Source organism: Suncus etruscus, chromosome 16 (assembly GCF_024139225.1).
Source record: "Suncus etruscus isolate mSunEtr1 chromosome 16, mSunEtr1.pri.cur, whole genome shotgun sequence".
NCBI classification, from domain to species: domain Eukaryota; kingdom Metazoa; phylum Chordata; class Mammalia; order Eulipotyphla; family Soricidae; genus Suncus; species Suncus etruscus.
Window position 1 is genome coordinate 48,733,662 of NC_064863.1, and position 23,439 is coordinate 48,757,100.

At 33.0% G+C, this 23,439-nt stretch overlaps 1 pseudogene; it reads left to right on the forward strand.

Moving 5' to 3' along the window:
* Nucleotides 1–20,871: 20,871 nt before the first annotated feature.
* LOC126032287 (serine/threonine-protein phosphatase 2A catalytic subunit alpha isoform-like) lies at nt 20,872–21,790 on the forward strand (annotated as a pseudogene).
* Nucleotides 21,791–23,439: the final 1,649 nt, after the last annotated feature.

A 23,439-nucleotide genomic window follows, 5' to 3' on the forward strand; every position in this document is an offset into this window, starting at 1 on the left:
ACTCTTTATATATTTTAAAAGTAATAGAAGTAGGAAAGCAATGCCACTTAAAAATACAGGTATATTGACCTACTGACATGCATATATAGCCAGGAGACAGAAAAATATTTTATGGGACTTAAGTTTCATAGCTTGTCAGCAAAATCTTCATCTTAAATGTGTCATGTAAACCTTCACCCTTAAATATTTAACATTAAATGAGTTCAGTGAAAGTCAGCACTGGGCTTTGTTTGGGCAAAATCTCAAACAGCTATGTTTCTTTGTTAAGTTAAACATCACTTTTCTTCATCCCTCTGAAATATACTTCTGTGTAATGTAAACTTTAGGGCTTCCTTTTATCATAATGGATAAAGGCTTGGTATGGTTGTAGAAAAACTTGTAGGATCGTTCTTATTAGATCTCCGTGCTAGAAAGCATTCTTGGATAGTGGTTGATTCATGCTAATATGGAGGCTAAGAACTTTCATGATCTGCCATGTATGTGCTAGATGCCACCCTTCTGCTGTAGTTTGATCTCATCCTAAGACTCAAGAAGGAGATACTGTAAGATAACTTAAGGTATGACAACCATCAGCTTCCAGGCCTGAAGACAGGAGACAATGGTTTCTACTAGATCACAACTAAATTCTTGGTGCTGGTGATCACAATCTAGAGTAGTATAAAAATGTGTCTATGGTGCTATAAACAGAAAAGTAGATAACCATATATCAGTTACCTTAATGTGTTTCCTTTTATCAGAAAAATAAGTGAGAATGTGTTATGCCTATTAAAAATTCTCAGTGGTGAGGCCAGAGCATTGGTGCAATGGTAGGGCATTTGCCTTGCACACAGCTGACCTAGGAAGGACCACGGTTTGGTCCCCAGCATCCCATATGGTCCCCCATTGCCAGGAGCGATTTCTGAGAGCATAGTCAGGAGTAACTCCTGAGCATCAGTGGGTGAGGCCCAAAAACAACAACAAAAATTCTCAGTGGTCTATAAGCTTTAGATTGCTGGACTCTTTACTACTTTTAACTACACCTTATTATAACCTCCCTTTACTTTTTCCTCTCTTACAATAGAATGATGGTCTCCTTGCTATGCCTAACTTGTGTTATGGTTGACCACTCTCCGTCAAGATACCAGCATGATTTATAGTCCCATTGCCTCTAGGTCTCTACTAAAATGTCCAGAGATAGCACCCAGATCACATTATATAAAACAATTGTTTACTACCATTTTCTTATTTTATTCTCTTATCTTGACACTTTTTGTCTATAATGTATCTCTTTCCCTTCACTTGAAAATAAACTCCAAACAGCACAAGGGCTTTGTTTTGTTCATCGCTATCATCACAGTTATTAAACGAATATAGAATCATCATGAAAATCTGTATATTAAATAAATTTTCTCAAATAGAAGTTCACATATTTTATACTATGTCTTCCTGAACAACCACTAATCTATTTAAAGATTAATATCTAATTTCTTACTAATAAGCTTGAAACAAAGTACAGGGATCTGAATTACAGAAACAAGACCAGAAAATACCGGTCATCATAGTCACTTCATTTTTAAAAAGATTGACTTAAATCTTACAAGGAAAATCAATTGGACACACTTCTATACTATAAATTATTCAGTCTTCAGTTATCTGACAAAAGTAAAGAGTATCTAGCTGCCTTATTTATAAGAAATTAGACTAGGAGGAAAATACATATCCCCATGGTAGAGACTGTTGAGTGTTGTAACAGAGCTTGAAGGACATGGTATAACACAATCAAAATTTAGCCTTCAAGCTTCTTCTGTGAGGCTATGCATTTTTTTTTTAAAGAACTAGTTCCTTTCCCAAAGGAGATGCTATCTCTATGATAGGTGCAGTAATTTTTTCTCCTGATCTGCAAAGGTTGTTCAGTCCTTGAAATATCTCTGGGAATATGAATTCAAGATATTCTGAGTGTGAAATGTTAAGAACAATAACTAGTTATTCATGCCATTCAATGTAATTTGTTTGCGGTAAAAGTCTGACTCCTTTTCTAAAGTGGATTCAGTTATTAAGGTTTGAAATTAAATACTTGGGATACAAAATGTAAGTTATCTTATGATTAGTATAATTATAGATTATCTTTCACTTCTTTCATTATGTTTCATTCAGATATTCACTAATATCTGTTAAAACCTATATTCAAACACAAAGCAGCTGTTTAACTTACATTTTTACTTGACAATCCTTTTCTGCCAAGGTCGTCACCACAACTCATTATTCTTTTTAACCGAATTTACAAGAGAATATATCAGTGTACAGAGGGTCAACTTCCTCCTTCTGATTATATCCTTATTTTTAATCTTTATTTTTGAAGCACAGTAAGATGAAAATGAAAAACATCATCAATTATAGTTTTGAACAAGTGTAGTTATAAACAAAGAAAATTCAGTAAGCTGGAAAGATAAAATATAAAACTAAAGAGAGAATATTAAAGAAAAATGAGGAGGCAAAATCTAGGAAAAGGTAGACAGAATGAAAGTGTACAGAGAGTAATAACAATGTTTATGGAAGTAGTAAATTTTGCAATTGAACTAGTCACAGAGTATTCACCATTTGTATTTCTTCCCTTGTAGCCTCTCTTTTTTTCTAAATTTGGGTTCTTCTGTTTCCTTGAAGACAGAACCTTTAAACATTTATGAATACCTAATGTTTAATTTTGTTTTGTTATGGATCTGAAAGCTATCCAAGGAATAAAAATAGGGAGATGTCACACAATATTTTTTTTGTTTTAGGTAATTCCTAGGGCATAAAATTATTATTTTATTCCATTTTAAACCTGAATTATCTCATTTGTAATTTATTTTCCTTTCCTTTCCTTTCCTTTCCTTTCCTTTCCTTTCCTTTCCTTTCCTTTCCTTTCCTTTCCTTTCCTTTCCTTTCCTTTCCTTTCCTTTCCTTTCCTTTCCTTTCCTTTCCTTTCCTTTCCTTTCCTTTCCTTTCCTTTCCTTTCCTTTCCTTTCCTTTCCTTTCCTTTCCTTTCCTTTCCTTTCCTTTCCTTTCCTTTCCTTTCCTTTCCTTTCCTTTCCTTTCCTTTCCTTTCCTTTCCTTTCCTTTCCTTTCCTTTCCTTTCCTTTCCTTTCCTTTCCTTTCCTTTCCTTTCCTTTCCTTTCCTTTCCTTTCCTTTCCTTTCCTTTCCTTTCCTTTCCTTTCCTTTCCTTTCCTTTCCTTTCCTTTCCTTTCCTTTCCTTTCCTTTCCTTTCCTTTCCTTTCCTTTCCTTTCCTTCTTTTCTTTCTTTCTTTTTTTTTCCGGCTACACCCGGTGACGCTTTGGGACTGCTCCTGGCTACGTGCTCAGAAATCTCTCCTCGCTTCGGGGACTATATGGGACACGGGGGATCAAACCGCGGTCCGTCCTAGGCTAGCGCCGGCAAGGCAGACACCTTATTGCTTGTGCCATCACTCCAGCCATTGCAGTTTATTTTTTTTATACTATTCTTCCTCTGACTCATAGATTCATGTATAAGAAAATTTAATGCTTTAATTTTTTTTCTGAAAACTGCATAGTATTTCACTGTATTGATATGCTACCATTTCTTTATCTACTCATCTGTTCTCAGGAACTTGGGTTGTTTCCATAATTATAATTAGTAGCTTTTATACATAGTGCTACAACAAGCAGGAATTTAGAGGGCTATTCTGAACAGTACTTTTGAGCTCCTAGGATATATAGGAGTGGTTATTGCTGGATCGTGTGGTAGCACAATTTCTGATTTCTTAAGGAATATTTGTATTATTTTCCAGAAAAGCTAGAGCACTAGAATTCCATTCAGTGAATGTAAGTCCCCTTTTCCCCACATTCACACCAGCACTGGTTGTTCTTATTCTATTTTGTTTTGTGCCAGTCTCTGTGGAGTTAAATAATACCTCGTTGTTTTGATTTGCATCTCCATGTTGATTAGTGATATGAAGCATTTTTCCATGTGCCACTTGGCCATCTGTATTTTTTTGAGAAAATGTCTGTTCATTTTTTCTCTCCATTTTTGGATGAGCTTAGATATTTTTCTTGCTAAGTTATATAAGTGCCTGGCATATCTTAAATATTAACCTCTTATCTGATGAGTTTGGGGTGACTATTTTCTCCCATTTTGTGGACAGTCTTTGTATTCTGGTCACTGTTTCTTTTGATGTAATAGAAGCTTCTCAGTTTAATGTAGTCCTATTTGTATATTTTGGCTTCCACTTGCTTGGCCAGATGTGTTTTATCCTTGAAAATGCCTTTAGATTTATTGTCATAGAATGTTGTTCTTATGTTTTTTTTTCTCTATACATTATAGTTTCAGTTCTGATATCAAGGTCTTTTTTTTTCCTTTAGTTTTTGGTTTTTGGGCCACATCCGGTGATGCTCAGGGGTTATTCCTGGCTATGCGTTCTTGACTCAGAAATCGCTCTTGGCTTGGGGGTCCATATGGGATGCTGGGGGACCATATGGGATGCTAGTGGATCGAACCATGTCCATCTACTGCTTGCGCCACTGCAGATAGCAAGGCTTTTAATCCATTTTGACTTGTTCTTTTTGCATGGTGTTAAGGAGATGTCTGAATTCACTCTTTTTTTTTTTTTTTGCATATAGTTGACCAGTTTTCCCAACACCACTTTTTGAAGAGGCTTTCAAAAAAGTTCCACTTTGTATTTCTTATCCCTTGATAGTATATTTAAGGGTTAGTCTCAGAATATTCAATTCTTACTCATTTGTCAGATATAAGAAAAAAAGATAGTATGGTTCTAGTTTCTCGAGACAATAGAGATGGGAACCAGGAAGGCCAATATAAGGTAGAAAGCTTGTAACATAGAGAGAGGAGTGCAGTTTGATAGAAAAGGGTTCACTGTGACAATGATAGTTGGAACTTATGACTCTAGACACAAACAGGATGCAGAAGGAAGATAAAGAGATGTGCATGGTACCTCTTCATTAACAAGAATGTAAACCACAGTGCAAAATATGGGAAAAAAAGAAGAAAAGGAATTAGAGAAAGAGATAGAGAGTAGTAGTAGTTGTAGTAGTAGTAGTAGTAATAATAATAATAATAGTAATATTAATAGTAGTAGTAAAATGTCTGACCAGAGACAGGCAAGGGGTGGATGGGAGAGAAACTGGGGAAATTAGTGATTGAAAATGTGCTTGGTGAAGGTTGGTATAATTCTTTGGTGTAATTCTATGACTGAAACTCAACAGTGAATTATTTTCTAACCACAGAGTTTAAATAAAGTAATTATTTAAAATATTAAGCATTTTTAACTTCTTTTGTGTTTTATTGATAATTTTTTCTCCCATGTGGCCTGTCATATTATTCTTAAAAGTCAAGCAAGGTTGGTTTGGAGAGAAATACTACATTTTTGGTCTTTTCACATTGTTTTGATTTTGAACTTGGATTCAACATATTAAGTTTGAACTAATTGGAACTTGTGAGATTTTATTTGATCCAGTCCTCTCAGAGCTGGACACTTTGCCAGACATTTACTATAGAAAATGTGTTCAATGTGACCATGAAGCCATGACTTCTGTCATCAGAAGTTAATAATCTTATGTAAGACTGATGAGTAAGAAACAATTAAAGCAAAATGAATTTCTGAAAGGAAAAGTGCATTATATTAGTTCACTTACGATCTTTTTGTTTCTAAAAAGTGATAGAAATGATCGTTATTGCAAAATTGAATTAATTATTAACACTTAATTCTTAAATATTAGAATTTAAGGACAAGGAAAGAGAAAATTTTATATAACAAAACTTTGTGATAAAAATGAAATATTAATGAGAAAAAGTAAGTTGATGGGGTCAGGTGTTTGGAGCCTATGTAAAAGATCTTGGCTATAGCCAGAGTATTAATGAAAATGTACAGAAGTCATTAGCAAGATGAGTCACATAGACTATTTAAATATATTAAAGATTCTTTAGTTTTTCAGTAGAGACTATATAAAAATATAAAATATATTAAGAAAAATAATAGAGAAGATATTTCATGAAATTGGCTCCTATGATTTCATAGAGATTCAATTTTAGACGCAATAGAAACAAAAGTAAAACAAGCTAAAACGCTGCAGAAGCAAAGAAACCATCATTAGAATTAAAAGACATTCCACTGAATTGAAGAAAATGTTCACTCACCAGGAATCTTACAAAAGGTTAATATCCACGATACACAAGAGCTCACATAAGTCAACTAATAGGATACAAACAAGCCCATTAATGCTTGGGAGAAGAGTCGAATAGACACTTCATCAAAAAAGACACACATGTACACATTGCATAAAAAATGCTCATTAGCACTTTTCAAATCAAAACAATGAGACATTGCCGCGAGCATTGACATTATATTATTTTTAAAAAGCTTAGAAATATTAAGAGTTGATGAGCATACAGAAAAATCCTATTTAGTAGGATTTCATGTTTTATGAAAAAATAGTATTGAAATGTGTATGTATATTCTTAAAAGTTTTAAATATGTACCATATAATTTAGAAATTTTAGATCGTCTTCTATTCAAATATCAAATCTCACAAAAGCACTAGATAAAATATAGATGTGCAATTTGTGTTCATTGTAGCATTATTAATAAAAGCAAAGATAAGGAAACAACCCTACACACATGACATGATAAATGTGATATAAACAGAAAATTGAATATAGCTATAAAAGGATATAATCTTTTTGAGTGGACTTTGGGTCGCACCTAACAGTGCTCAGGAGCTACTCCTGGCTTTGTGCTTAAAAATTGCTCCTGGCAGGCTCAGGGGACCATAAGGGATGTTGGGTTTCAAACCACCATCCTTCCTGGTTTGCTGCATGCAAGGCAAATGCCCTACCACTGTGCTATTTCTCCGTGCAGGGTTACTTTGTTAAACAATATAAGTTAAGGTAAAGTATGTACAGTTAGAGAAGCAAAGCACGGAGACAGACAAGTCGAATGACAAAAACCCTTTGAATGTAATCAGAGAACTAAGTTTACTGAGAGTATGTTCAATGACGGACAAATAAAAACAATGGAAATAAAATCAGGTTGCATCATTCAATAAAAAGGAACATGAATAGATGTGAAGTACCCTGTGAATAATTTTTTACTAATAAAGAGCATAAAGTGAGATCTAATAATGCAATGATAGATGTAATGACATTTATTTTATGATGAAATAAATTTCATGATGAATGATGTAATGACATTTGATTGAGAGGTTTTAAAAATTCCCTCTATACATACTCCTGTGTTCATTTCAGTACCATTTACATTAGCCAGAATCTGGAAACAACCCAGATGCTCCAGTGGCTAAAGAAACTGTGGTCTATCTACAATGGAATGTTACACAGCTGTTACGAAAATGATGTCATGAAATTTGCCATGGATGGACTATCATACTGAGTGAAATAAGTCAGCGGGAGAGAGATAAACACAGAATAGACTTACTCATCTGTGGGATTTAAGAAAAATAAAAGACAGTATGGTATATCACAAAGAGACAATAGAGATGGCAGGCTGGAAGGACCGGACCATGATATGAAGCTTACCATAAAGAGTGGTGAGCAGTTAGAGAAATAATTACACTAACATCTCTTATAAAAATTATAGTGAGGGAGAGAAATTTTGAATGCCTGTCTCAAAAGCAGGCAAGGAATGGAGAGGAGAGAAATGGGGGACATTGGTAGAAGGAAAGTGACACTGAAATGGTGGTATACATTTGATGACTAAACACAACTATTAACACTTTTGAAACCACAATGCTTATATAAAAATTTCATCAAAAATTCTTAATTATGTTTTTATATTTTTGATTTAAATTAATTTGAACTATATATGAGTAACATTTTTATGTAAACCATTGATTTTTTTCAGTTGAGTATCTTACCATTCTAAATGATATGTGCAAACTGATTAAAAACTAAATATATATATTTTATTATAGACATAAACCATATGTTAATATTGTAAATATGTGGTATAGATTAAATATTTTCACATGTACATGCTTATGTATTGTTTATAATATTTAATATATTTTAGGGAAATTTATTCTTCTAGTTATTCTTACCCCAAACTAATCTTTTCTATTGATTATTTTTTATTTAATTAGGCTCTGTTGTTTACAAAAATTGTTAATGTAGAGTTTTATAAATAATAAAATTAGCACTACTCTTCCACCCAGAATGTTAGCTACTTCCACCATGATCCTAATTTCCCCTTCCATCCCATCCATATGGTATAATTTCTACTAAAGATCAGTACTCAGTTTCTTGTGCCTTGTGGCCTTGGTAATCCTTGTACTTGTTTCCTGTATATATCACAGGAGTGAGATAATTCTGATTCTGATCTTCTCTAACTTTGCTCATCATAATACTCTCCATATTCATAGATGTAATACCAAATTCCATGATTTCACCTTTTCTTTAAGTAACATTCCTTGTGTATATTTACCATAATTTCTTTATTCAGTCATATATTTTTTTTAAGTTTTGGTATTGTGAGTAGTCTTTTGTTTGTTCAGTTATTATCAAGCTTATTTACATTTTATATATTTCTATGTTACTATATTTTATATTATTGGACATGCTTATATTTCATTTTTTTCAGTGAGTACCACTTTGGTGCTTATATTTTATTTATAATAATGATTCGTTAAGTATTAGTTATAATATAATATGTGGTGAAAAGTTATTGAAGGTCATAGTCAATGGCGTAGTTAAAATGTCCTGTGCTTGACAAACATCAGAATTTGTTTATATTAGGTACTTTATCTAGGAGTTGGGTCACTAATGTAGATTAGAATATATTTCAGTATATTTTCTTCAATTATTCTTTCAATTAATTCAGAATAACTATAAATATCTAGTAAGTAGTAACTTATATTATTCATATTTTAAAGTATTGAGATAATGTTGGATATATTTATACTATATATCATGTTTACCTATCATAAATTGTTCAATATTATTTATTATCATTCTTTCAAGTTATTAAACATACTTATAATAATAGAAAATTCTTAGATTTTAATCTACTATATTGATCGTCTAATCACTTTCATAGAGGACTATATAGATTAATTGTATCATGATAGGATTTTTGCTCACTGACATGTATAAAGTATTTTTGACTTTTAGTAAACCCATGCTACAGTTCCTTAAATATGAACAGTCTAAGTTATTTATGCATTTTTTATTTTATACATACATAGTGTACAATTTTTTAAAAATAATATGCAAAACAATTCTCTGCCAACCAACCTTTTGAATCTTTCTAGGCATTTAAGGCTTCTGAAAGTAAAATTGCATTAAAAACTAAAACTTTATTGTACAAAGTTAGTATTTATTAGTATTTTAAATGATATTATAATGGTTATAAATTAAATATTTTAAATAATGATATATGTTAATATATTTTAAATAATGATAAAACATTATTAGATAATATGATATTTAATGTCCAGTTTTAATTACAAGTATTTGCATTGTGTACACTCCTAAATTTTGGGGACATTTTTTTAATCTTACTTATATTCCATTTGCTAAAATCAGTTTCTTTTTACAAATTTTTTCACTGTTTATTATTTTCTGCTGAATAAACTTATTTTTGTCTATCTGAAACACATGATTTATGAAAAATTATTCTGTTTCAAAAAAGTTATTTTTATTATATCAGTAAATCTGCATGAAAATTTTTGCCTATTATTGTTTTTAAATAATTGACCTGGCATAATAAATTATAGCAAATAGCAGCCTAATAATATTAATATTTAGTAGTAAAAGTGTAGAAACTAGATTGGTACCATATCAAAGAACATCACTTCTCACTGATAGACAATAAAATTTTCAAAATTTTTTTATTTTTCTTAAATCACAGATGAGTGAGACTATTCTGTGTCTATTTCTCTCCCTCAGACTTATTACACTCAGCATAATAACTTCCATGTCTACCCATGTATATGAAAATTTCATGATTTCATTTTTTCTGATGGATGCATTGTATTCCATTGTATATATATACCATAGTTTATTTAGCCAGTCATCTGTTATTGGGTAGTTTCCAGATTCTGGCTATTATAAATAGCACAGCAATGACCATAAATGTGCAGAAGGCTCCATCCTTTTTACTTGTTTAGAAATAATATCTTCTTGACTCTCTTTCTATTTCATTTATTTTTTGGCTGCTATTATACTTAATCATACCTGCATAAGAGACACAAGAAGGGACACCATACTTATTTTTAAGATTTAGTGCTACAATGTGTTCAAAGCCAAAGTCATGGTTTGACTTTCCTTAACTAAACAAATCTTCCTAAAATAAACTACAATTTACTTTTATATAAGGGTCAATTGTGATTTTTAGTGATAGTATTTTTAAGAAATTTTGTATTTCAAGCAATACAAAAAATTTCTATTGATATGGGTCAAGAAAAATTTTAATTCAAACTAAATAATTATTAGTAATTATTTTATTCTCCAAGTATTCTGTGGTTCATAGAAAAGCTATATCATATGTTTTTTATTGTGTTACCTATATAAGTGCCTCATATCCTACTCTATTGTGTACTGTAACTTTTAATTGATATGTATTGTTGTACTGTAACTTTTAATTGATAATTATTGTTGTATTGACTTGTTGATTATACTAATACAATATAAATTGCTATTTATTGCTATTTAACTGACATAAAATGCTTGCAGTACAATTCTACTGCCATTATTTCTTAATTGGCTGGAAAATTCTCAAAGGATTTTGAAGCATTCGTAAATAATAATGAGTCATAGATAAAACTCAGACACTTTCCCTTAAAAGTAATGATGTGGTTCAATAGTACCCACTAGAATTTTTTCTACTTTACATTCTATTCTGGAGGGATGCAAGAATGACCTATATTAATGTGGAGATAACGGCTTTTTTTAGTTATAGTGAGTATTTTAAAAAGCCATCACACAAATGGAAAGGATTCTTTTCTGTAGACATTGATATTTTTGTAATAAATATCAAAAGAAAGGCTTAAATAGACTATATTTAAGTAAGAAGAAATGAGCTTGACATGGATACAGATTTCTTAAATTGACATGTAGTAATGTTGAGACATTAATAAAGTTCTGTCAAATGCATGCAAAAGGGTGCTAGTTAAGCTTTAAAAATAGAGTTTTAAAAGAAAAAGATTTATAGGTCAAAATAATTTTTACCTTTAAGAAAAAAATAGCTACAAACATTATTTCATGACTTTTTATTTTGAAAGGATTAGAAGTTTGAGTCTGAATATTATTTAAATAATCAGTTTTTTTCTTTATTGAAGTTTTCTAACTTACTTGAAAAATAAACTCACAAACTTGCAAGATATTTTAGAAAGTACATAGTGTGTCAAAGGTCCCAGAATTGATTTGGAAAATTCTCTGAACATGACTTCAACTAAAAAAGAATGATTTCAAATATTTTATAAGTGCTCACTATATTACCTATATCAGCAGCACAGCTGGAGAAAATTACTGCAGAAATAGGGTAAGACCTGGTGGTATATAGGGGGTTCTGAAACTGTTCCATAGTTCATGTAAGCTGCAACAACTATGCCAAGATGAGCTTACTCTAGTGGAAAGGCTATTATTGAAAGCCTACAGAATCATTATATCCATTTCTATGAAATATGGAATACTTAGAAAGTTCATAAGGAAAATCTAAAAACTGAAACATACAGAGTTTGCCTCATAAATCTATTTAGTGATTACACAGAAAAAGAAATATTGACTGGACAGTGAAATTTATTGATGCAATAACTACCCATTTAGTATAATTAATTAGAACATTCTCACAATATTCTGTCCATAGCTAAAATATGAGATTTGCCTTTTTACCTAAGGGGCGATTTTTAAATTATGAACTATTTCTGTGCCTATGTAGTGCATGAAGAAAATAAATGATTTATAGAATGTACTAAGTAATAAACACTTAATGGAAAATTTGGGTTGGACAAAAAAATGAAGGAACCTTGGATTCAGTTATCTAGCTTAGTATGCTCAGATATTTTTTTAGCATACTTAGAATATATCTATTCCCCCTTGCTGTTCACAGCCATCAAAGTTCAGCTAATCTCTGTTTAGTGGGACTGGTTATTACTTATATTGCCTTAAGAACTTTGTTGGTTGTCAGATCATTAATGGTTCATGAATTATGCAATAAAATCTTATATCAATAAAGAAAGGAACCAACAGCAAAATCTGGTCTGAGTATAAATGAAATACAATAATAAAAGTCATAAATACATCTTATCATTTGAAATTCCTAATAGAATTATAGAAATTATTCATGTTCAGATGGCTTAATATGACAGAGATGCTATAATAAAGTGGCTTTGTAAAATTTTTAAAAGTTGAGAAGAAAAGGACAAGAAACAGAAACTAACTTGAAAGAATATTCAAAATCAGGGCACAGAGATTGTAGCCTGTCATTCTTACCCCCCAAATGCACCAGCAATTTAATATGGCACCTTTACTTTTTGCAAAGCCATACTAAAAACGAGGAAATTTATGTATAGAAACAAGCTCTTATCTACTAGGGTTAAGAAGGCATAATTTTTTTATTATAGGGACACCTACCACCCTGAATATGTGCCATGCGGTTCCAACTTAGTCTCCATGTGATCAGACAGCGACCATCCAATCCAGAATCCTAGATCCCAGACATAGAACTGACACAGTTCTCTGCAATAGTACCACGAACCAAACTCCCCTAGGAAGTTCCTAATATTTCTCTGGCACCAACATGTGCCAGTTTTGATGTGATATCCTGATAACGAGAAAACAGCAACAACTTGATCTAAGAGCAGGTTGTCTTATCTCACTTAATGGTAAGAAGAAATCAGAAGACACAGCATCCTTTGATCTGTGCAAAGACCAAGATTGATAACTACAGAAGACTAACTTTATTGGGCAGAACTTATCCTGGAACCAATTAGAAAGACCCTAGCCTAGACTTCTGCCTAGGATTTGTATAATAACCAAGATCTCTAATTTCAGAGGTCTGACTTGCACAACTGCGACTGAGCAGAACTTCTGGATCCATACTGAATGACTCTATCCTAGGAATTATTCTAGGATTTGTGCAAAAACCAAGACCACTAAATACAGAAGACTGATTATAACAACAGTGATGGAACAGAAGTTCTAGAACCATAAAGAACGGATCTATCTTTATGCTTCATCCTATGACCTGTGCAAATACCAAAATCTCTAGTTACAGAGGCCTGATTTTATTATCCACAACTGAGTGGAATGTTGCCTGGCACCATAAAAAGAACTTGGAGTGTGAAAACGAGAGTGTGAGAAGCCTGTAGTTTTTCCCATGACAGTATGCTTCAAGGGTAGAGAAACCCTGTATCACTTATGCCAAGGGAATTCCCTCTCTAATTTCTTTCTTTTCTCTTTCTAATTTCCCCTAGAGTTACTGTGCTTATGCCAAAAAAATAAGCAAAAAACAAACAAAAAAAACAAAACAAACAAACAAACCAGGATTAAAAAAAAAAGCACAAAACCTTGCCACACCAGCCCTCCTTCCTCTTTTTACCCATTCTTATGGTTATTATTTGATAGTTTTGTTGTTGTGTTACTCTTGTGCTTTTTTCCCCTGTCTTCTTTTGAATTGGTATTTACAACTTCTAGATGGACTCCTTCCAGTATTTTTATTTTCTTTTTTTCCCCAAACAGTACCACATAACTTGAATTATCTTGTTCTTCCTCATAAATTGAGGGGAAAAATGGATGGTATCAGGACCAAACAGTTGTATGAACATTGAGTAAAAATAAAAAATGATCAGACTCAAACACCAAACTTAAAGTCAAAGACAACAGAATCGATACGCAATCTATAACAAGCAACACACGGTGGAGACCAGTCACTCTAGCAGTCTGGGCTGCAAAGGAGGGAGACATAGGATGCATGCTGGGAACAGGGGTGGATGGAGGACAACATTGGTGATGGGAATGCCCCTGATTTATTGTCACTATGTACCTTAAATGCTACTGTGAAAGACTCGTAATTCACTTTGGTCATAATAAAAAATAAAAAGAGGCGAATGACTTAAGAAAGAAAATAATTCATTGCCTTTACTTTCTTCTTCCTATTACATTTCTAGGTTGCCAAAAATTACATTTGTAAACACAAAAAGAAGAGTTCATATATTACATATTTTTCTAAGAAATATTATTGTATTAGAACTTTTATATTATAACAGCAAGCTTTACCAAGTTGTTTATAATACAGTTGTTTCAGGCATTAAAAGTTCCAATACCAGTCCCACCAGCAGTGTGACCTTCCCTCCGCCAATACTTCATTTTTCATTTACCACCCAAGCCTGCTTCTTTGCACCACAAACATATTGGCTTCATATTCTATATTTGAAGGAAAATGGAATTAACTAAACTTAGATCAATAAGAGTCAATTTATAATCATTATTATAGCTAATAATTGTCCTATATGGGCGAATGAGCAACACTAGGAGTAATTCCTAAGTGTAAGGCCAGAAATAATCCCTGAGCATTGGCAAATCCTCCTGCCAAATAAAATAAAAATTTTGAAGGTACAATATATAGTGTAGAACTAATTCAAAATGTAAAACATTTTTATAAAGAAAACATATTATTAATCAAATTATTTTCAAATAAACATGAAAATTAGCATGATAAAAAGTGGTAAAGTGAGCTATTCAATTAGGAATTACTGAAACAACTAGAAGGAAAGAAAAAACAAAGTTTTAGGCTCCTTATCTTAAATAATATCCTACATTAGATTTCCAATTAAATAGACATCTTTTTAAAATTATTATTATTGTGGTAAGAACACTTGAGATCTAGCTACTTATAGTTAAAATGTGTAATACATTATTATTGACAATAGATATAATGTTATAAAAAAGATCTCTAGAGCTTATTCATCTTGCTTAAGTGAAACTGTCCTTGTTGATTAATACCTCCCTATTTTCCAATCTTTCTAGCCCTGGGCAACCATCATTCCGCTCTTTGATTTTATGAATCTATCTTAGATACTTCATCTAAGTAGAATAATGCAGTTTTTTCTTTTGTGAGACACTACCTTATTTCACTTAATATAAAGTCCTAAGAAATTATACATGTTGCATAATTCATAATTTTCTCTTTCCATAGCCACAATTAATGTGAAGATAATCATGCTAAAGGAATGTATTGTTTTAAATATCTATTTAAATAAGTTTTAATTAGACTGCTTTGTTTTATAGTTTCAAAATATAAGTCATTGGTTAATCTAGTACTGCTGTTTATTGTTATTCATTAATTTTCCTTCCTTCCTTTCTCTCTCTTTTTTTCTTTTCTTTCTTCCTTTCTTCTTTCTTTATTTCTTTCTTTTTCTTCTTCTTTCTTTCTTTATTTCTTTCTTTTTCTTCATCTTTCTTTCTTTATTTTTTTCTTTTTCTTCTTCTTTCTTTCTTTCTTTCTTTCTTTCTTCTTTCTTTCTTCTTTCTTTTTCTTCTTCCTTTCTTCCTTCCTTCCTTCCTTCTTTCTTTCTTTCTTCTTCCTCTCTCTCTTTTATTCTTACTGTTTCTTTCTCTTTCTTTCTTCTTTCTTTCTTTCTTTCTTTCTTTCTTTCTTTCTGTCTTTCTTACTGTTTCTTTTTCTCTTTCTTCTTTCTCTCTCTTTCGTTCTTACTGTTTCTTTCTCTTTCTTTCTTCTTTCTTTCTTTCTTCCTTCTTTCTTTCCTTTTTTCTTTCTTTCTTTCTTTCCTTTTTTCTTTCTTTCTCTCTCTTTCTTTCTTCTTTCTTTCTTTCTTTCTTTCTTTCTTTCTTTCTTTCTTTCTTTCTTTCTTTCTTTCTTTCTTTCTTTCTTTCTTTCTTTCTTTCTTTCTTTCTTTCTTTCTTTCTTTCTTTCTTTCTTTCTTTCTTTCTTTCTTTCTTTCTTTGTTACTCTTTCACTTTTTTGTATGTGTGTGAACTTTGAATCTAAGCCTCACACATGCAAGGTATGTGTTCTACCATCAAAATGCTAGTATATCTTTTATTTCTTTATTTCTTCTCTCTTACTTTTTTTTTTTTTTTTTTTTTGGTTTTTGGGCCACACCGGTGACGCTCAGGGGTTTACTCCTGGCTATGCGCTCAGAAGTCGCTCCTGGCTTGCGGGGACCATATGGGATGCCGGGGGATCGAACCGCGGTCCGTCCTAGGCTAGCGCAGGTTAAGGCAGGCACCTTACCTTTAGCGCCACCGCCCGGCCCCCTCTCCTTACTTTTCTTTATCCCTATCTTCCTTCCATCCTTCTTTCCTACTTTTCTTCCTTCCTTCTGTACATTTTTACTAGGATTTTTTCCATATTTTATTTTGTTAAGTTATATTTTTCATGTTTTCTGACTCAAACTTGTATACTATCAATTGGGATTTTTTTAAGTTGCTTGCCAGCCACATTTCTAAATATTTTTAATCCTTTTTACTTCTGTCACCAAATTTCATACTTAGTCCATTTCATATCATTTTTATCAGACTCCTACATATAACCCTGACGTATAGAATCTTCTATTTCATGAGTTCTACTTATTATGATTTTTGTGTGCATACATCACTACTTTTATTGTTTTAAATATTCCTTAAAATATTTTTGCATTATCCTTTTAGTAAAACTAAATTTAAATTTTCTTTATTTTAATTTTAATTGTTTTGTCTTTTGGGCACACACAGTGATACTCAAGGGTTATTCCTGGCTATGCGCTCAGAAATTGCTTCTGGTTTGGGGAACCATTTAGGACACCAGGTAATCAAACCTGTCCTAGGTTAGCATACACAAGGCAAATGCCCTACAGCTTGGCCACCACTCCAGCCCCCAAATTTCTATAACATATTATCCATTGTGACCTTATTACATAAAATATTGTATAACTAATAATCATTCTTGTGTTTTTTTTTATTTCAAGTGCAGTTTTAAAATTAACTGCTTTTATATATTTCCCCCATTTTAAGGTAGATAAATTTTTAATTTTTAAAGAACTACCATAATCATGTGAATGAATGAGTGAACTGGAAAGCCTGTCTGGAGTATAGGTGGGGGTGGAGTGGGATGGAGGGAGATTTGGGACATTGGTGGTGGGAATGTTGCACTGATGAAGGGGGGTGTTCTTTACATGACTGAAACCTAATCACAATCATATTTGTAATCAAGATGTTTAAATAAAGAAAAAAAGAAATGTGGGTTACAAACATTTAACTATTATACAATGACAGCAGAGAAACAAATGGATATAATAATTTTCTATTTCTTTTTTGGGGTGCATCCCTGGTGACATTCAGGGATTGCTCCTGGCTATGAGCTCAGAAATCACTCCTGTCTTGGGGGACATGGGATGCAGGCATTTGAACCATGGTTCTTCCTGTCCTGGATCTGCTGTGTGCAAGGCAAATGCCCTTCCACTGTGTTATCGCTCCGGCCCCTTTGTAATTCAAAAAATGCCTAATAGCTCAACATCATTTTTTTAAATTATCACACATTTTATTAATTCGAATTCCTACTTCATAACTCTCTTTTCCAAAGTAGCTTCTAATGTATATTGGCCATCTATTGTGGTCCTGACCTTATTGGAATCACAGTTACTCCTTTTGTAATTCTGCTCTTTTTCACTTGATTTCATAGTCCTCAGAGTCACAGTCAAATATATTTCCATCACCCTTTACTTAAAGATTGCACTTTTGACTTGTTTTATCTGACAAGATGAGGTAGATTTAACAAGGAATCCTTATTGAGATCAGATCTTAGAAGGCTTGTGCACTTATGTCTTTTCTTTTACACATATGCCATTTCTGTGAAAGGTGAAATATTACTAGGTAGTTCAGGCAGTGATAACTAGAGCCAAATAAGTGCAGAAGCCTGAGATAGAACTGTGTAGGCTGAACACACTTTAGGAAACCATTAAGTCAGTTGTTGTTTATTCTGTGAGTGTAACAATAATTTTTATTTCTCATATTTTTTTTCATATTTATGTCATTGGAGCCATCATCTTACTCTGACTATAGCCAATAAAAAGTAATTCAAAAGGCCTAGTGTATGCTCTGGTTCTTATTTTTGAGTCAATGAAACAAATATTTTATATTTGTTTTATTATGTATACTTGCATAAGATTCATATGTTTATTTAATTAAAGAAGTAGATTTAACTTGTTTAGGTTAACAATTTTAATGAACTAGTTAATAAAATAAGCAGAAAAATTAACTAGTTATTTTATTATGTTAGGCCTTCTGTGACCATAACTTAATCCATAATTTCTGAAAACACCCTGTATCTACCACTAATCTGTATATAAAAAAATGCTTGCTAGAATTTTCTGACTTTTGACTTAGTCTAATGCTAGATCTTGGTAGCTGCTAAATATGTGTTTATCTTGCAAAACATAAGCAAAAAGTAGGTCTATTTAAGTTACAGACCATTTTAGTTTTCATCTAAATATTCATATACCTAGAGCAAAAGGACCTATAGTCTATTATCAATATATAGGTATTTTGACCTCTTCTGTCTATTGAAGTATACTTCCCAGGAGTCATCTCTCTTTGTTCTTCATTTAAATAATTGGCAAATGGTTCAGTCTTTAGCAGAAGGTGGGAGCTTATTTATGTCTCTCTTAGTCTATAAAGACAAAAGTGAAGAATAGATGAGATCAGATCAAGAAGTATTTTGTTTTAAAATCTCTCTAGAGTAATCTAAGGCTTTCCTCCCTCCATGTTCATATTTCTTGTAGAGCAGCAATGTAGGCACTAATTAATTGTTTAGTGACATAGACTTCCTTAAATATTTCAAAGTATTTTTTCTCTTTTTGTTTTAAACTAATAAGAACACATACTAAACTTGATCTTAGCCAAGAGATCGAGAAGCAATAAGTCTTCTTTTTGTAAATACTTTTCCTGCATATTTCCAGTTGCTCATTCTAAATTCCATCCATGAGTTGTAAGATAAAATGAAAGCAATAGCAATATTGCCTCCCCCTTTTAATCAATTTTATATGTGTCTAAAGCTTATAGTGACTCTATGTCTAAGGAAATTTACTGTAGTCAAACAAAAACTAATTGGCAAAATGTCAGGTAGAAACAAAATGTTGCTGACTACAATAAAGCTCAAAGATGAGAAGTTCACAACTTTTCTTGATAGATATCTTAGAATGTTTATGTTCTCATTTGCATATCTTAATGTTGAGTTCAAAAAGTGATATGACAAAGTGTTCTCTAAGGATCAGTAGCAAACCTTGTTTTTAGCACTTCTGATTTCTTCCTTAGCCTAAATTTAACCTGCATTGGATGTATCATTAATTTCTTGGGATTCACTGATTTCTTTCAAATTATATATTCAAATATCTTAGAGAGGCTTCTTTTATTTGATTTGTTGTTACATAAATTTTTCAATAAAGTAATGCTACTAAACAGAGTTGTTCTACATAATTAGTACAAAATAATATTTTGGAGTTTGGATATGTGAATCTAATAAACAGCAAAAATCCTATATGAAACTAATATAAAACTTATGTATAGTATTTGAGAATATTATAGGATTTCAATCACCACATGACCACTTGGAGCTTTTTTATTCACTGATTAACAAATAATTTAAAAGCATTTGAAAGCAAATATATGACCATAGAATTCTGCAACCTAAGACATAGAAGAATACACTTCTAAAGATTTATAAACATATTGATATTAATCTATATAGACCAGCTAGGTAAATTGTAATGATAATATCAAATGAGTAGTTTGAAAAAACTTGGGGCTTAATGTAATAGAACTAACATTACTTGAGGAAAGCAATCTACTGCCTCTTTCTTGGAAATGAAAGAACTGATTTGATAGACTGTACAAAGTCTCTTTTTACATAACATTTTATTTTATATATATTTTTTGTTTTATCTAGACCACTACTGGTGGTGCTCAGGGATTATTTCTGCTTTGAGCTCAGAGACAAATTCTGCTGGAGACACTATGTAGGATTAGGTTCTCAGCATGAGTTGACTACATGCAAAGAGAGCACCCTTCTCATTGTACTATCATTCAGCCTTCAAAATACTAATTAAGAATTTATTAATATTTTAATGTATTTACATAAAACAATTTTATAATACATTTGCAATAGCATGAATAGATATATGTCCTTTTTTGTTTGCTTGTTTTTTATATTTTGGCATATTTGGTGGTGCTCAGGGGTTATTCCTGGCTCTGTACTCAGAAATAGCTCCTGGCAGACTTGGGGGACCATGTGAGATGCCTAGGATTGAACCTGGGTTCGTCCTGGATTGCTGTGTAAAAGGCAAACGCCCTACATTTACAACAGGCCAATGGCTGATATTATTCTCAATTCTCAACTAAAAGCCTTTCCTCTACAATCTGTTACAAGACAAAGCTGCCGCCTCTCACTATTCCTATTTAACGTAGTACTGGAAGTAGTCGCCATAAAAATTAGGCGAGAAAAAAGATATTAAGGGCATTGAGATAGGAAAGGAAGAAGTCAAGCTCTCACTGTTTGCAGATGACAAGATACTAAAGACTACCAAAAAGCTTCTAGATTCAAACAATAGATTCAAATAACAAAGTGGCATATAGCAAAATTAACACTTAAAAATCAATGGCCTTCTTATAAATGATAATATTAATAAGTAAGTATTTATTAATAAAATAAATAAAAATAATTAGAGAAGAAATCAATATTATAGAAAGCAATTCCGCTTCTTCTGGAGCTAGTGGCGGGCGGCTGAGCTCTGCTTGCCCGAACAAGGCCCCGCAGGTCCAGCGCTCAGTCCGTGGTCTGGCCAGGTAATCGGTAGTCGGGAGCCGGGTGGTGGTTAGGGTGAGGCAGCGAGGCTGCGGCGTGTGAGTGTGGCCCGGAGTGGCGCCGGTGTGGGCCATGGATGAGAAGGTATTCACAACTGAGCTGGACCAGTGGATCGAGCAGCTCACCAGGGCAAGCAGCTGTCGGAGTCGCAGGTCAAGACCTCTGCGAGAAAGCTAAAGAAATTCTGACAAAAGAGTCCAATGTGTAAAGAGGTTCTAAGTCCAGTCACCGTCAATGGAGATGTGCATGGTCAATTTCATGATCTCATGGAACTGTTTAGAAGTGGGTGGCAAATCACCAGATACAAATACTTGTTTATGGGAGATTATGTTGACAGAGGATATTACTGGGTGGAAACAGTTACTCTGCTTGTAGCTCTTAAGGTTCCTTATCGTGAGCGGATCACTACTTCTAGGAAATCATGAGAGCAGACAGATCAACACAAGTATATGGTTTCTATGATAAATGTTTAAAGAAATACGGAAATGCAAATGTTTGGAAATATTTTACAGATCTTTTTGGACTATCTTCCTCTCACGCCTTGGTGGATGGGCAGATCTTCTGTTCTACATGGTGGCCTCTCACCAGATACAGTGAATCACATCAGAGCACTTGATCATCTACAAGAAGTTCCCCATGAGGGTCCCATGTGTGATTGCTATGATCAGATCCATATGACCATGGCGGTTGGGGTATATCTCCCGGGGGAGCTGGCTACACCTTTTGGCATATATTTCTGAGATTTTTAATCATGCCAATGGTTCACGTTGGTGTCTAGAGCCCACCAGTGGTGATGGAGGGATATAACTTGGTGCCATGACCGGAATGTAGTAACGATTTCGCGCTCCCAAACCTATTGTATTTGTGGTAATCAAGCTGCAGATATGGAACTTGATGATACTCTAAAGTACTCTTTTCTTGCAGTTTGACCCCAGCTCCTCACAGAGGCGAGCCTCATGTTACTCGGCGTACCCCAGACTACTACCTGTAATGGAAATCTTAATTTGTACGTTTCTGCATGAACCATATATTGACCCTAATGGAAATGGGAAGAGCAACAATAAACTCCAAATTGTCAGAATATTTAACATTCAAAAACTAGTTTTTCACATGGACCAAAGATGTGCCATATAAAAATACAAAGCCCTCTTGTCATCAACAGCCATGACCACTTTAGAACGAACCAGTTCATTGCATGCTGAAGCGACATTGTTGGTCAAGAACCAGTTTTCTGGCATAGCGCTATTTGTGGTTACTTTTGCTTTCTCTGAGAGGACTGCAGATAATACGATGTAAACATTAACACCTCGGGAATACAATTTTAACTTCCATTTAGCTATAGCTTTACTCAGTATGACTGTAGATAAGGATAGCAGCAAAACAATCATGGGAGGCTTAATGAACATTTTTTTTACTTTTTCATAATTTTTATTTTGATCATAGTGGCTATACATATTGTTGACAATAATATTTTAGGTACATATTTACATAAAATCAGGGGGATTCCCATCACCGGTTTGTTTTTCCCCTACTCCTCCGTTTTTGTCCTACCTCCCCTATCCTCTTCCCTCACCCCCAGGGCTGCTAGAATATTTGGTCCCTCTGTACCTATTCCTATTACTTCGTAGTCTTTGCACCTGTTTGGGTCCTGATGCCTCTCCCTTTATTTCCCCCTCTAATTGGGAGGCAGGAGTATGGTAGTTCAGGTTATGTGGTTTTGTTTGAAGAGGAAGGAAAAGTTTATAAACTGGGGTAAAAGTCTAATACACCGGAAATAAGCAGAATTCTTCTAGAACATTTTTAAAATAAGTACCCAAGGCCTCCCCTCTACGTGTGAGTTTTCGAAATTGGTTTTTTTTTTCAGGGATACCATTTTAATTTAATTGTATGAATTTGTCTGCACTCGGTTTTACTTCCCTTCTTAAATCTCAGCCTCATATTGTTCTTTGTTGTTGTCAGAACCTGGTGAGTTGAACAGACTTTCCCCCTTTCCCCCTCCTGTAAGACAATGTTACTGCACAAGAGTACTGCAGTGTTTTCATAATAAACTTATGAACTAAGAACTGAGAAAGTCAAATTTCACTTGTATCAATGGCGAGACTGGTGCTGGTTTACGTAAAAGATATAAATCTTAAAACTTTTAGAATTATAGGTAAAAAACAATAAATATCAAGCACTACAAAATCTCTTTGGTTGCTTCTTGACATTACTCTGATGATTTTCAGGGTATATTTTCAGTCTAGATAGGATATATAGTTTGTTATATTGCCCTGTGTGCTTTTTAGGATTCTTTTATGAACATTATTAACTTGTATAGAAAGAGAAGGAATTCTGTGTGTAGGACCCTAACTCTAAAATCATATACATTTGAGGGTTACAGTTTTGGGGGTTTGATTTAATAAAGCAGCATGTTTTCTGAAGAACTTAAACTGAATGTCAGATAGCAGTCTGTGCCATTTCTGGTTATAAGTATGATATTGCTGCTGTTTTATATAAACTCTAAAGTGATTAGAGATGTTGGAAAGTTTTTGACACATTTGTACATTATCTGTCATGTGATCTTAGATTTAAATTTGTTCAGATAAGAGACCTATTAAGCACTAACCTGTATTAAACTCTTAAAAGTGATATTACTTAAAT